Below are 11,643 nucleotides of genomic sequence, written 5' to 3'. Positions count from 1 at the left end.
TGGACTTGTCTGTCTTTCAATCTGAACAAAAGTAAATTTAAACAAATCTAATGTTCATTATTTCAGGGAAAATTTCAAGAATATAATGTACTAACTGAATAACGAACAGTGCAGACCATGATCAGATGGCATGCATGTGTCAGCAAATCTTTAGTCTGCACTGGTCATATGGGTAGATTCTATTGTCACCATCAAGCCAAGGGTTAAAGACTTTTAGTATTTGAAACATCACTATGTTCAATCATACAGAAGCAACAAGTATTATATTAATTATTCATTGTTTTCATAAGATGTTATTTAATAATCAACATCAAACAATTCTTATATAGTATTTGATCATCCACTACAGTCAAGATGTTATGTTCTATATCTTTTATATAACAGAATTTTCCCTTTCAAAATATTGGCATGTGTGTTTGGATTGCACTTCTGATTCCAATTTGCAGGTTCACAAAAGGGCACCTGTCTAAACAAGATAAGCTAACCTTTAATAATCTAAACAATACAACAAAAGCTTGCAGCTAATATGTCAGAACACCCTGTTATTCATCATCATAACTTCGAGCTACCAAAATTTGCTGCTAGCACTTGTTATATAACATGTACTGGCTGAATCTGAAAAACACTTTTTTATCAGGCATTTTAAATGTTCTTATCTTGAATTTAACAGGTGGAAAGCTCCTGCTGATATTGTGGTTTTATATTATACATTGTACAAGGAAAATATGCCTCTCAAGGAAGCTCGCTTTTCAAAAAGAAGTATTAAGTTGTTTACAGTCATGAAATGAAAATTTCGAGAATCTTTTTTAATCTTGAAATACCCAGTATTTGAAAAATATCCTGTATTTGAATTTGTCACTGTAATAAACTCGCTTTAATGTAAAACTTTACAGGGTCTTTGACTATGTTACTGAAAACAATAATGGTGACAGGAGGCTAGGTTATTATTTCATATTTAAAATTAGAGATATATTGAGCATATAAGGCTGTCTTTGTGAACATAGAGGCCATGAAAATACATGAAGGGCCAAAGAGGGCTATAATAAATTGATATACATGTAATAGAGGGTCATGTGAACATACCTCTGGAGTTAGTGGCCATATCAGCAACCTTTTGGAAGGCATCGAGGAAAGCTGATATAGCAGTTAGTGTCGACCTAAAAATAAAATAATAACAAAATATGCTATAGTAACACATATAATGACAATGTATACACAATAATTGTAGACCCACAAATTTTTCAAGTTCCACTTTCATACAGTATATTATTTACTTCTTTTTTCAAATCAGTAATGTATACACATTATTTTCTTTCATTTTATCGGCTCAAAATTAGATAATTCTAAAGATTTTTAAACACAAAATCGGCTCAAAATTAGATAATTCTAAAGATTTTTAAACACAAAATCTAACACCTTCTTAGGGTATTTTGTCCATCTCGTCTCATCCAAGAGTATCTAGTCTATCTCATAAAATGCAAAATAGGAGAAATATCTCTCATTCATTGGTCAATATAAATTTATGCCAAAATTCAACTAATCATATGAAGCTATGAGATAAAGACCAAAGTGAACAAAACATATTTTGCAATCGAAACTGACTCATGAATCTAGTATGAGGTAAAACCCCTCAAATTCACCATTCAAAACAAGAAACAAACAAACAAAACAGATTTAGATCTTCTTGCTTTCTTCAAACATTACAACTTGTTGTGATGCAAGCTGTTGAAAAGGATATAGATTTTATTGTTTTTTGGGGGGCTTTTGAACTGAATTTCATTCCTTTGTATTTAAAATGTGTTAAATACAACAAAATCCCCCTATCAAACAACCATTAAAACATTACATTTCTTAAAAACGCTAAAATTAAAATTCAATGAAACAAAGAGCAGTCTTCAGTTTCAGTAAAGTAATCTTCACAATGTTGTAAATATAATGAGAACACCTGGGCTATGATTTACAGAATTTATACTTTACCCAACAATATGTTATATATTTGTGATAAACATCAAAGATTAGATTACAACATCAATACCTGTCAAAAATTTTTGTCATTGACTTTATTACAAAACATTAAGGGCATTTAACTGGGGTCAAGAGAATATTAATAGTGTCTCCTTTTTTAATTTCAATATTCACTATTATACTGCTAACCAAATTTTCCTTTTATTAATTATTACATGTACTTTAAGGTAATATGTTTGTCCTACCATTTCTTCTCATAATACAATAATGTCTCCAGTCTGATCATTCTTTTTTCAGGTCATTCTCTCACAATGTATTTCACCTTAAAAAACCCAATCTTTGACAAATCAAGGAATGGGAATCAGAAAGACTTATATGTATTCCCTGTGGGCTCCATGGTTACTTTGGTATGGTATGCATTTTAGTTTAGAGCTATGGCAGGCAAAATGATCTGCCATTAATGGAATGTTCAACAGCCAAATTTTTAGCTGTATTTCCTTTACAAATCATGCACAAAAGTGCAACATAAATTGTATATCTAGAAATTATTTTTTTTAATTTCTCCCTGCAGGAAACCTGTTAACTTCTCTTTGCTTCACCATCAATTTTACAGTAATTTCACAATGATATATTGCTCTCAAATTTTATTTGACTTACTTGAGGGAGGTGTGAAGTTTTGTTGCTTTGCTGGTAAAATCCTCCCAAACTGGTGAACTGCCCTGAAAAATAAAAACAAATGACTTCAGTCTCAAACTTATTTGTATGCTAATGTATGTTTGCTGTAATATCATGTTTTTAAAAGTATGAAACAGAAACAGAAACAGTGTGCGTAGATTCTATAGTACTTCCAATGACCAATTTTTGTATGATTTTAATGATAGTTACAATGATACTGTTATTGAGGACATTGCAGCTTTATTTGTGGAGGAAGATGTCACATACAGTGCCCTTTCTTGTATTATTTTAGGTACGAAGATGACACATACAGTGCCCTTTCTTGTATTATTTTAGGTACGAAGATGTCACATACAGTGCCCTTTCTTGTATTATTTTAGGTACGAAGATGTCACATACAGTGCCCTTTCTTGTATTATTTTAGGTACAAAGATGTCACATACAGAGCCCTTTCTTGTATTATTTTAGGTACGAAGATGTCACATACAGTGCCCTTTCTTGTATTATTTTAGGTACGAAGATGTCACATACAGTGCCCTTTCTTGTATTATTTTAGGTACGAAGATGTCACATACAGTGCCCTTTCTTGTATTATTTTAGGTACGAAGATGTCACATACAGTGCCCTTTCTTGTATTATTTTAGGTACGAAGATGTCACATACAGTGCCCTTTCTTGTATTATTTTAGGTACAAAGATGTCATATACAGAGCCCTTTCTTGTATTTTTTTAGGTACGAAGATGTCACATACAGTGCCATTTCTTGTATTATTTTAGGTACGAAGATGTCACATACAGAGCCCTTTTTTGTATTATTTTAGATATGAAGATGTTACATACAGTGCCCTTTCTTGTATTATTTTAGGTACAAACAGGCACCTGAATCTCCGCATGCAAATATTCCAAGTTTCAATATGGGATTTGGACCTACAACTGTGAGGAATGTGACCCTTTAATATCCTTAACTTTCATAAGTTTATGTCTACTCTTTCATTAATTTTCTCTTGAACTTTGTCAGGTATGAGAACACTGGGAACATTATGGAATGCTGTAAACCTATGTGTGAGTATGACTGGAACCAGGAATAACAACATATTATGCAGCAGATTCCTGTTTCGTTTACATTTTGTTTGACATGAAATGTTTTTATCCTCCAGCTATATTGCACCTTGTGATAAAAGGCACATGTTTATTGCTAATGCCTGCTTTCTATATAAACTCTACTTCTAAAAGCAATAAAATGTTTACAATGTCTGCAGATGAAAAGTTTATCATTCAACTGTCTCTGCCATAAACTGTATATATTACATTCCTTTATACATGTTATATAATTAAACCATCAATGACGATTTTTCTTTAACCATTAATGATTATCCAGCTAAATTTGTAATAATGGACTTGTCAGGCTTTTGATTTGGAATTGTTTTTCTTTTTATGTTTGGGATTTTGGTCAGGAAAATTGACACAGATTTACAGATTAACTTTGCTCTGTACTGGTACATGTAGCATCAGATTATTAAACCTTCAAGCATTCAAAGACTTACAATATAAGTTGAGCTGACTCCAGTGTCAAGTTCAAAGCTTAGATTTCATTAATTGCAGTAAATAATTTCATTCTCAAATTGACTTTGATGTATATGTTTTCAAAGACTGATTTAATTGTTTTAGGCAAAACCAGTGGTCAAGTTTCTGATTAGATTTCTTCAGAGAAACATTATATAAAAGCTAAGATTTCTACAATAGGCAGACCTGAGTACTTAATAAAGGGCCATTAACCACTGACCTCTGATTAAAGATAACCCTACAAATTAAGACCATCTTTTGAGATCCCTTCATTGATGAAATGGAATTAATATACCATTTTTTGTCTCTCCCATGACTGGCCTTTATTCACAGGTTTGAGTGTATCAAGCAAATATTTGGAGTTGTCACTATTATTTAGGATGGTACATTTATTTGCCAAGTAATTATCCCTGATAAATCATTGTTACTGCAGACTTTTTATTAGGCATTTAGATAAAATGGTGCAACCCTGGTACTAGCTTACTATCTTATAAAGCAGGCTAATTTTCCATAAGATGATATTTTTATCACTAAATCCAAAAGTAAATATTACCATTTGGTAAATGTCTATGTTTATTGGTTAAGGTACTTCCTATTTCACACATGATATATTTGATTACTAAAAATATTATTTCCACAAGAATAAACCTAACATAATAATGTACTCCATGAGTGTCCATTTGTGGTTTAAAAAAACAAACAAAGAAACATAATAATAGCAGTTAACCAAAATTTGTACTTTTCTGTTATTTGATAAAAGTGACCTAGTAAAGTACAATTTACATGAGGATAACTTAAGAAAATCAAAATTTTAAATTTCTAAATACTGTACTAAAAACGTTATTTCGAGCACATTTGAATTCTTTAAATAAATGTACATGAACTGTATATATGTATATATGAACCTCCGGATACTCTGACAGCAACAAAACCAGCTGATGACAACAGTATAAAGATATCTGGACCAGACCTCCAGGCTCCTATAATACTACTGGCAGCATACTTTTAATATTTTCAATGATTTTCAACTCTCCATTAAATATACAAATGTAAGTGGGTTTTTTTAAACAACAAAAATTCATATCTGTTGAATTCAGTTGAACTTGAAATATATGTTTTAGGATACCAGACCCTTTTGTACAAATAGACGGACTGCACTACCTAAGTTCCAATATGATTCACCTTAGCCTGATGGCTGCAACTGAATTTACAAGGTACCATCAAGCTGCCAGTGCAGACCAAGATCAGCCAGCACATTTGTGCCATTTGATCGCGGTCTGCACTGTTCACTATTCAGTCAGCCCAAACAATCTTTAAAACCTTTCAAACTGCCACATGTCTACATTTATTTATTAAATATCTAAATCTGTATTTAAGAAGAGGTCAACTACTCTGTGTACACAGAGTTTATGTTAGCTATTTTTGTTTATCAATTCATACTTATCTTGAATAATTTTCACACAGACACAGTAAGACGTATTTGATCAGGTGTTTAAGATAATCAGTCTGTTGTGGACATTTACAATTAATGTTTACCTTCAGAAGTACACATCAAAACTATTTGACTCCTTTGCTGAAAATCAGTACTCCAGAGAGTTACATATATATTTATGTTACTGACGCATTAAACTTACAGCAGCATGCCTCCAAAAGCCCAAAATTAGTGTAATTTTTATTATGAAAGCTTAAAAATTGATCAAAGGAGTGAAAAATGTAGTTATTAAGTGTACAATTTTAATGATTTAACCTACCATAAGACAGTAACAATCAACAGAAATTATATATAACTTGTCAAAAATTGCCAGAAATTTCTCTTATAGAGTCCTTAAGTAAATAGATTTTTTTAAAGATAAAAATAGTAAGTTCTGTCATACTTCATTCAAAGTTTCACCAAGATTGTTAATATTTGAGCCGCATCATGACAAAACCAACATAGTGGGTTTGCAACCAGCATGGATCCAGACCAGCCTGCTCATCCACGCAGTCTGATCAGGATCCATACTGTTCGCTATCAGTTTCTCTACTTGTAATAGGGTTGGTAAGCGAACAGCATGGATTCTGATCAGACTGCACAGATACTGAGGCTGGTCTGGATCCATGCTGGTCACAAACCCACTATGTTGGAAACGGCTCCTTTTTACATTTCTTTGTTTGATAATTTAAAGAATTATTTTACTCATATGACTGTGATTCATTTTAATGTTTCTTATATAGTATACATTACGTACACAAATTTCTAGTACAGCTGACCCTAATTGTCAAGAGGTCTTGCTGAAGACTAAATTTGTTTTTCTATTTCATCTTAAACATCTTTGTATAACTGTATAACAGCTGATTTGGACATTTCATAATTTGCTATTCAATCTATTGTTTTGGCAGAAAATTAATGCAAAATCAAGAATTATCACAACCTAATCTAGCCTCCATGTTTCCTATACTGATAACACCCTTCCGTAACATTTCAATATAACCACTTGATTAGTTTCCTTCATTAACTTGGACATTGCTTAAATCATTATATTGTTACAAAAATTACACATATAATTATATATCAATTAATAATAACACACTTAATTTCCTAAATGTTTATAAATTATCAATAATCTTATAAACATTAACACTAAATTCTGGCCGCTAAATTCTTGTTTTTAAAGACGATTTAGAACTGCTTTATTAATAATATTGTAATGACCTAATTCAAGCTTATTTTAGTTCATAAATATCTTCTCTTTTTCTCCTGCAAATTTATCAATTATGCTTGTTTTTCACATCACTGACTTTTAATGTTGAGACCCATCAGCAGGACTGGAGAGTTGAATAGTTTCAACTAAAAGCCTTCAATGGAACATTCTACTTGCAGCTGTGTGCTAGGCTGTCTTTGTTGAAACAAGTTTTACAATATTCCGGAAGCATTTAATTGGAGTGTTTCTCCAGGAGGAAATGAATACATTAATTAAATCTAATTAAATAAAATGTTATATATATCTGAATACAGATGGAATATCAAGAAATGTTTAAATTTTCCTACATGATGAAAATTGATGATGATATGACCTGAATAATTATGAACAGGTCAGATTTATTCACAATAACGGAATTGACATAAAATTACTTTCTTTTTCCATACAGTCGTGTAAAAGAAAAAGAAACAGTAATACAATTTGACAAAAGTCAATATGTAAACATATACCAGTACTGGCAGTAGTTATAACTTTACAGAGAATAAATTTTCAATCAATGTAAATACATCCATTGTACAAAAACATGGGTGCAAGCTAAAAATATCAGAAAAACTGAAAACCATGAATTTCGTATTATTTCAATTGATTTTATATAGAAAATAAAAAGCTTTCAGGAGTAGAAAAAAACTAAATTTAAGGCAATGCCTGAAAACTTGTACCCATGCAAAAAATTGAAAAATAAATACAAGCAAGAATAATCAGCTCTACAAATAGTACAATGTATGTATGTATGTATGTATGTATGTAACTGTCATTACAGCAAAATGATTGCCTTTATGATGCAACATCTTGATCAATATTCATGATCTGTATCTCAAGAATATGCTACAACTAAGCCTTGGGGTAGGTAACTTGTTATCACAATATCTGTGCAACATTAAATAAACAATGACTGCTTATAGTAATTACATACATGCATTTACTTAAAATCTCAGCATATATATCATGTCCTTACCAAAAAAGATTTGTCAGAATAATTATAATATATATTCCATGGCCATGGGCCACCAGGCCAGTGCTAAATTCAATGACTTATTAATACTTAAAACAATAGACAATAATTAATAAGTCTCGCCATGGACTGTGTGTAAATCTTCAGGAACATAAACTTGTATGGTATTATTAAATAAATTGTCCGTAAATTGGCGTAATCCAAATTCCAATGCATTACCAATTCTTAATTCAATAAATTTTGAAGCACATTTGTTTAATATATCCAGAGATGTAGATAACATCTATGTCTCTGATATATCCTTTTCAACAAATGTTTGTTAACATAAAATATATCTACTTTTATAAGTTCTCAATTGTTTTTCTTATTAAAACAAATGCACATACAAAATTGTCATGCAGGCCATTAATTGACATAATTATGTAATTAAGGACAGTGTCATGTTAATAGTGCGTAACATTATTTTATTGCTGCCAGACAGTGGGGTACCTACCCTTAGGTCTGAAACTATTGTAAGGAACAATCCACCATAAACACCAATATCCTTATCAATCCCTGCATCCATGTCTAACACCCGTCAAAGATTAATCCGATTTGAATATCCTAACTGTATACACAAATTAAAGGTAATCAAAATAAACGGTTTACACAATCACTCAAATTCGATTGTTTTTCACACCTTTACCCCACCCACTGATTTTATCCTTAGCAAACTCGAATTAGGAATAATACGCGGTCCTTTCACACATATCCGACCACGTTTGTATTTCATATTTAATGCAAAATATTAAACACATTTATTTCAGACCCAATGCACTCCACTAGAATTTATCTTAAAACGAAAATGTGAAGTTAAGCCATTGTTGTCAAATCCTACGTTAGTCTTCCATGCATAGTTCCGCTTAATTGGTTTATGTCACATGACGTATAAGCTGTCAAGCGATTGGCTAATTCGGCGTGACGTTTGCGCACCAGTATCAATTAACAACCCTCTGTAGCTGGTTGCTCGAGAGTTGGATATAACATGTGATTTTGCTTAAAAAGTATTGCGGGCTTGCTTGTTATCCCTTTAAGTTCTTTATGGGTTTAAATTAATACATCTGTATTATCAAAGAGTTTAAATGACCATCCGAAATGAAACTGATGTTATGCACAGTGCATAAACATATATGATGTACATAATTATTCATACTGCACTTCATTTCGATTTTGGCAGTTACGTGTGTCACGTGCAATGCGTTCATTTCAAATTTCATGTAAGTTTGAATTCAAAATCTCAAAATCCTGCTCTGGCCAATTAAGATTCTTATATACAGTCCAAATTTGAAATATCGGATATAGTTTCTTACGTTTTCTGCATAACCTTATAACTGTTCGAAAAAAATATATGTTTTGTATCTTTTTACATAAATGAACATTTTTATTCAAGTATGAATAGAAATAAATGTAAATAGATGTTATTCTAATCATGTTTAAGTTATAGAAACTCTGGCTGGTCAAGTAAAATTCCTTATGTACAAAAAATCTGGGACATACAACCAGGTACCTAGCTATATTACATAAATATTGCACTGTGATATAATGTCCTATAATGTCCTAGCAAATAATATATATGGTAAAAATCTATATACAACATGTTCATATATCAATGAAGATGTTGTTGTTATTATTATTATTCTTAATAATATTTAAGTCTCATTAGATTGCACACAGTTTTTAGTTGTTGAAACAGATGTGCCATACTTGATTCTGTGAAAAGGGGAATTTATTTTAAACGCATGTGCATATCCAAGAACGTGTACATATTTAGAATATATATCGTAGTTATATCTCAAATGAAGAAAACTATCAAAAATAACGATCTGTTGTTTCTTAGTCATTGTGTTAATAAATACGGGGGAGGAAGTGTTACACGAAGGATGGAGTTCTTGTGATAACTTGTTCAGGAGTTCTTGTGATAACTGTCACGAAGTTCGTCGGAAAACATCTGTATATACTACAAAAACACTCGTTAAAAATGGTTATTTTCATCTTTCCAAAATGAGTTAAGGTGCTAAATTAAACTTTAATGATTAAGCTTGTCTTACATCTTGCATTATGTGTCAAAAACTAATTCACAAACTATTTTTCATCGCCTCTTGCTTCAAATCTGGTAGTTTTGAGTAAAATTTCCAAATTATTTGCCAATTCACAAGTTTTGACCGGTTTATTTCTGGTCTTCATTCTTGCCATACATAATTACCGAATTATAATGCAAAATTGCAAACATAAAGCACCGACTAACAAATTTATACCCGATTTTTCAAATGTCCCGGAGTTCTTGTGATAACACTGAAGTTGTCACAGAGTTCTTATGATAACTTTTGTTATTGCCAGTGTGTTTCTTGCGCTAAATCACGGCACGTTTTGGCGTTTATTATCATTCAATAAGATTTTAATCATTATGAAATGCAGTACGATCATCCTTTGCACAAAAATGTGGACAAAACGTTGGTTTTATGTGTCTGCAAAGGATAAATAGCTGATAGGCTATCATCTACAGTAAAAATTGAACTCGCGGCCACTGATATTCAGCAGCATAATGGCTTAAACCACAAAACAAAAATGTCTCAAAAAGTACAAGTTGTTCTCAGTTTCACATGTTTTAAGCAACCACCTTTCTTAAGCAGACAATATATAAGCATGCTTCCCTTACCTAAGGGCTAAGTAATTTGTATCATTTTATACCATAATGAATAAGCATATAACCAGGATAATTTCCACACCTATGTCTTAAAAAAGTACGATACAAGATAAAAAAAAATCAACTGCGGTTGGCTCTAACTACCGATCTCTCGAAAAAATTCGAACTGTCCCTCCAGGTTCAAGATTTACCTAGAATGGGATTTCAGTTATTGTGTATGGGCATTCAAACTAGAATTCCCCAGGTGTTGCTTGTAAGTGTCGCAAAGTCTCTAATGTAACTTACAACAGACTAAACTTTGAAACATATTAATCGCTGTACTATTATAACTGCTGTTTTACATAGAAAACAAATGTTTCTCTGATTGATGCAGTAACATAGATGCTTAACTGAGAAAAAATAGACTGTATGTCTGGATGAAAATGATAAAGGGCCAGAAAACTGCTAGGGGCCGGAAACTGCTAGGAAACCAGTACATAAATCCTTTTTCCAGTCTACGAAATCTGCGTCAAACAAAAAAAAAATACTATGAAAAAGAAACGGGGGTAAGAAATAATATCTCTTGAACTAAAATTCACTCAAAACCAACATTATATATCCTATTTTTTGTGCAAAGGATGAGCGTACTACATTTCATAATGATTTACAATCTCATTGAATAATAAAAAACGCTAAAACGTGCCGTGATTTAGGGCAAGAAACACACTGGCAATAACAAAAGTTATCATAAGAACTCTGTGACATCTTCAGAGTTATCACAAGAACTCCGGGACATTTGAAAAATCGGGTATAAATCTGTAAACCGGTGCTTTATGTTTGCAATTTTGCATTAGAATTAGGTAATAATGTATGGTAAGGATGAAGACCAGAAATAAACAGGTCAATACTTGTGAATTGGCAAATAATTTAGAAATTTTACTCAAAACTACCAGATTTGAAGCAAGAGGCGATTAAAAATTGCCTGTGAACTAGTTTTTGACACATAATGCAAGATGTAAGACAAGCTTAATCATTAAAGTTTAATTTAGCACCTAAAACTCATTTTGGAAAGATGAAAATGACCAT

The 11,643-nt window shown here is 31.7% G+C and overlaps 1 long non-coding RNA gene across 1 annotated transcript; it reads right to left on the bottom strand.

Moving 5' to 3' along the window:
• Positions 1-1,019: 1,019 nt before the first annotated feature.
• On the bottom strand, positions 1,020-8,814 carry LOC132742599 (uncharacterized). The gene is made up of 3 exons (XR_009627447.1): positions 8,389-8,814; positions 2,623-2,684; positions 1,020-1,157 (listed from the first exon to the last, which is right to left on the bottom strand). It is a non-coding gene; the product is annotated as an uncharacterized LOC132742599 (long non-coding RNA).
• Between the last annotated feature and the right edge of the window lie 2,829 nt (positions 8,815-11,643).

Source organism: Ruditapes philippinarum, unplaced genomic scaffold (assembly GCF_026571515.1).
Source record: "Ruditapes philippinarum isolate M1 unplaced genomic scaffold, ASM2657151v2 ctg3041_1_1_1_1, whole genome shotgun sequence".
Lineage (NCBI taxonomy): Eukaryota > Metazoa > Mollusca > Bivalvia > Venerida > Veneridae > Ruditapes > Ruditapes philippinarum.
The sequence above is the reverse complement of the archived record's forward strand: the minus strand, read 5'-3'. Positions and strand labels throughout refer to the sequence as shown.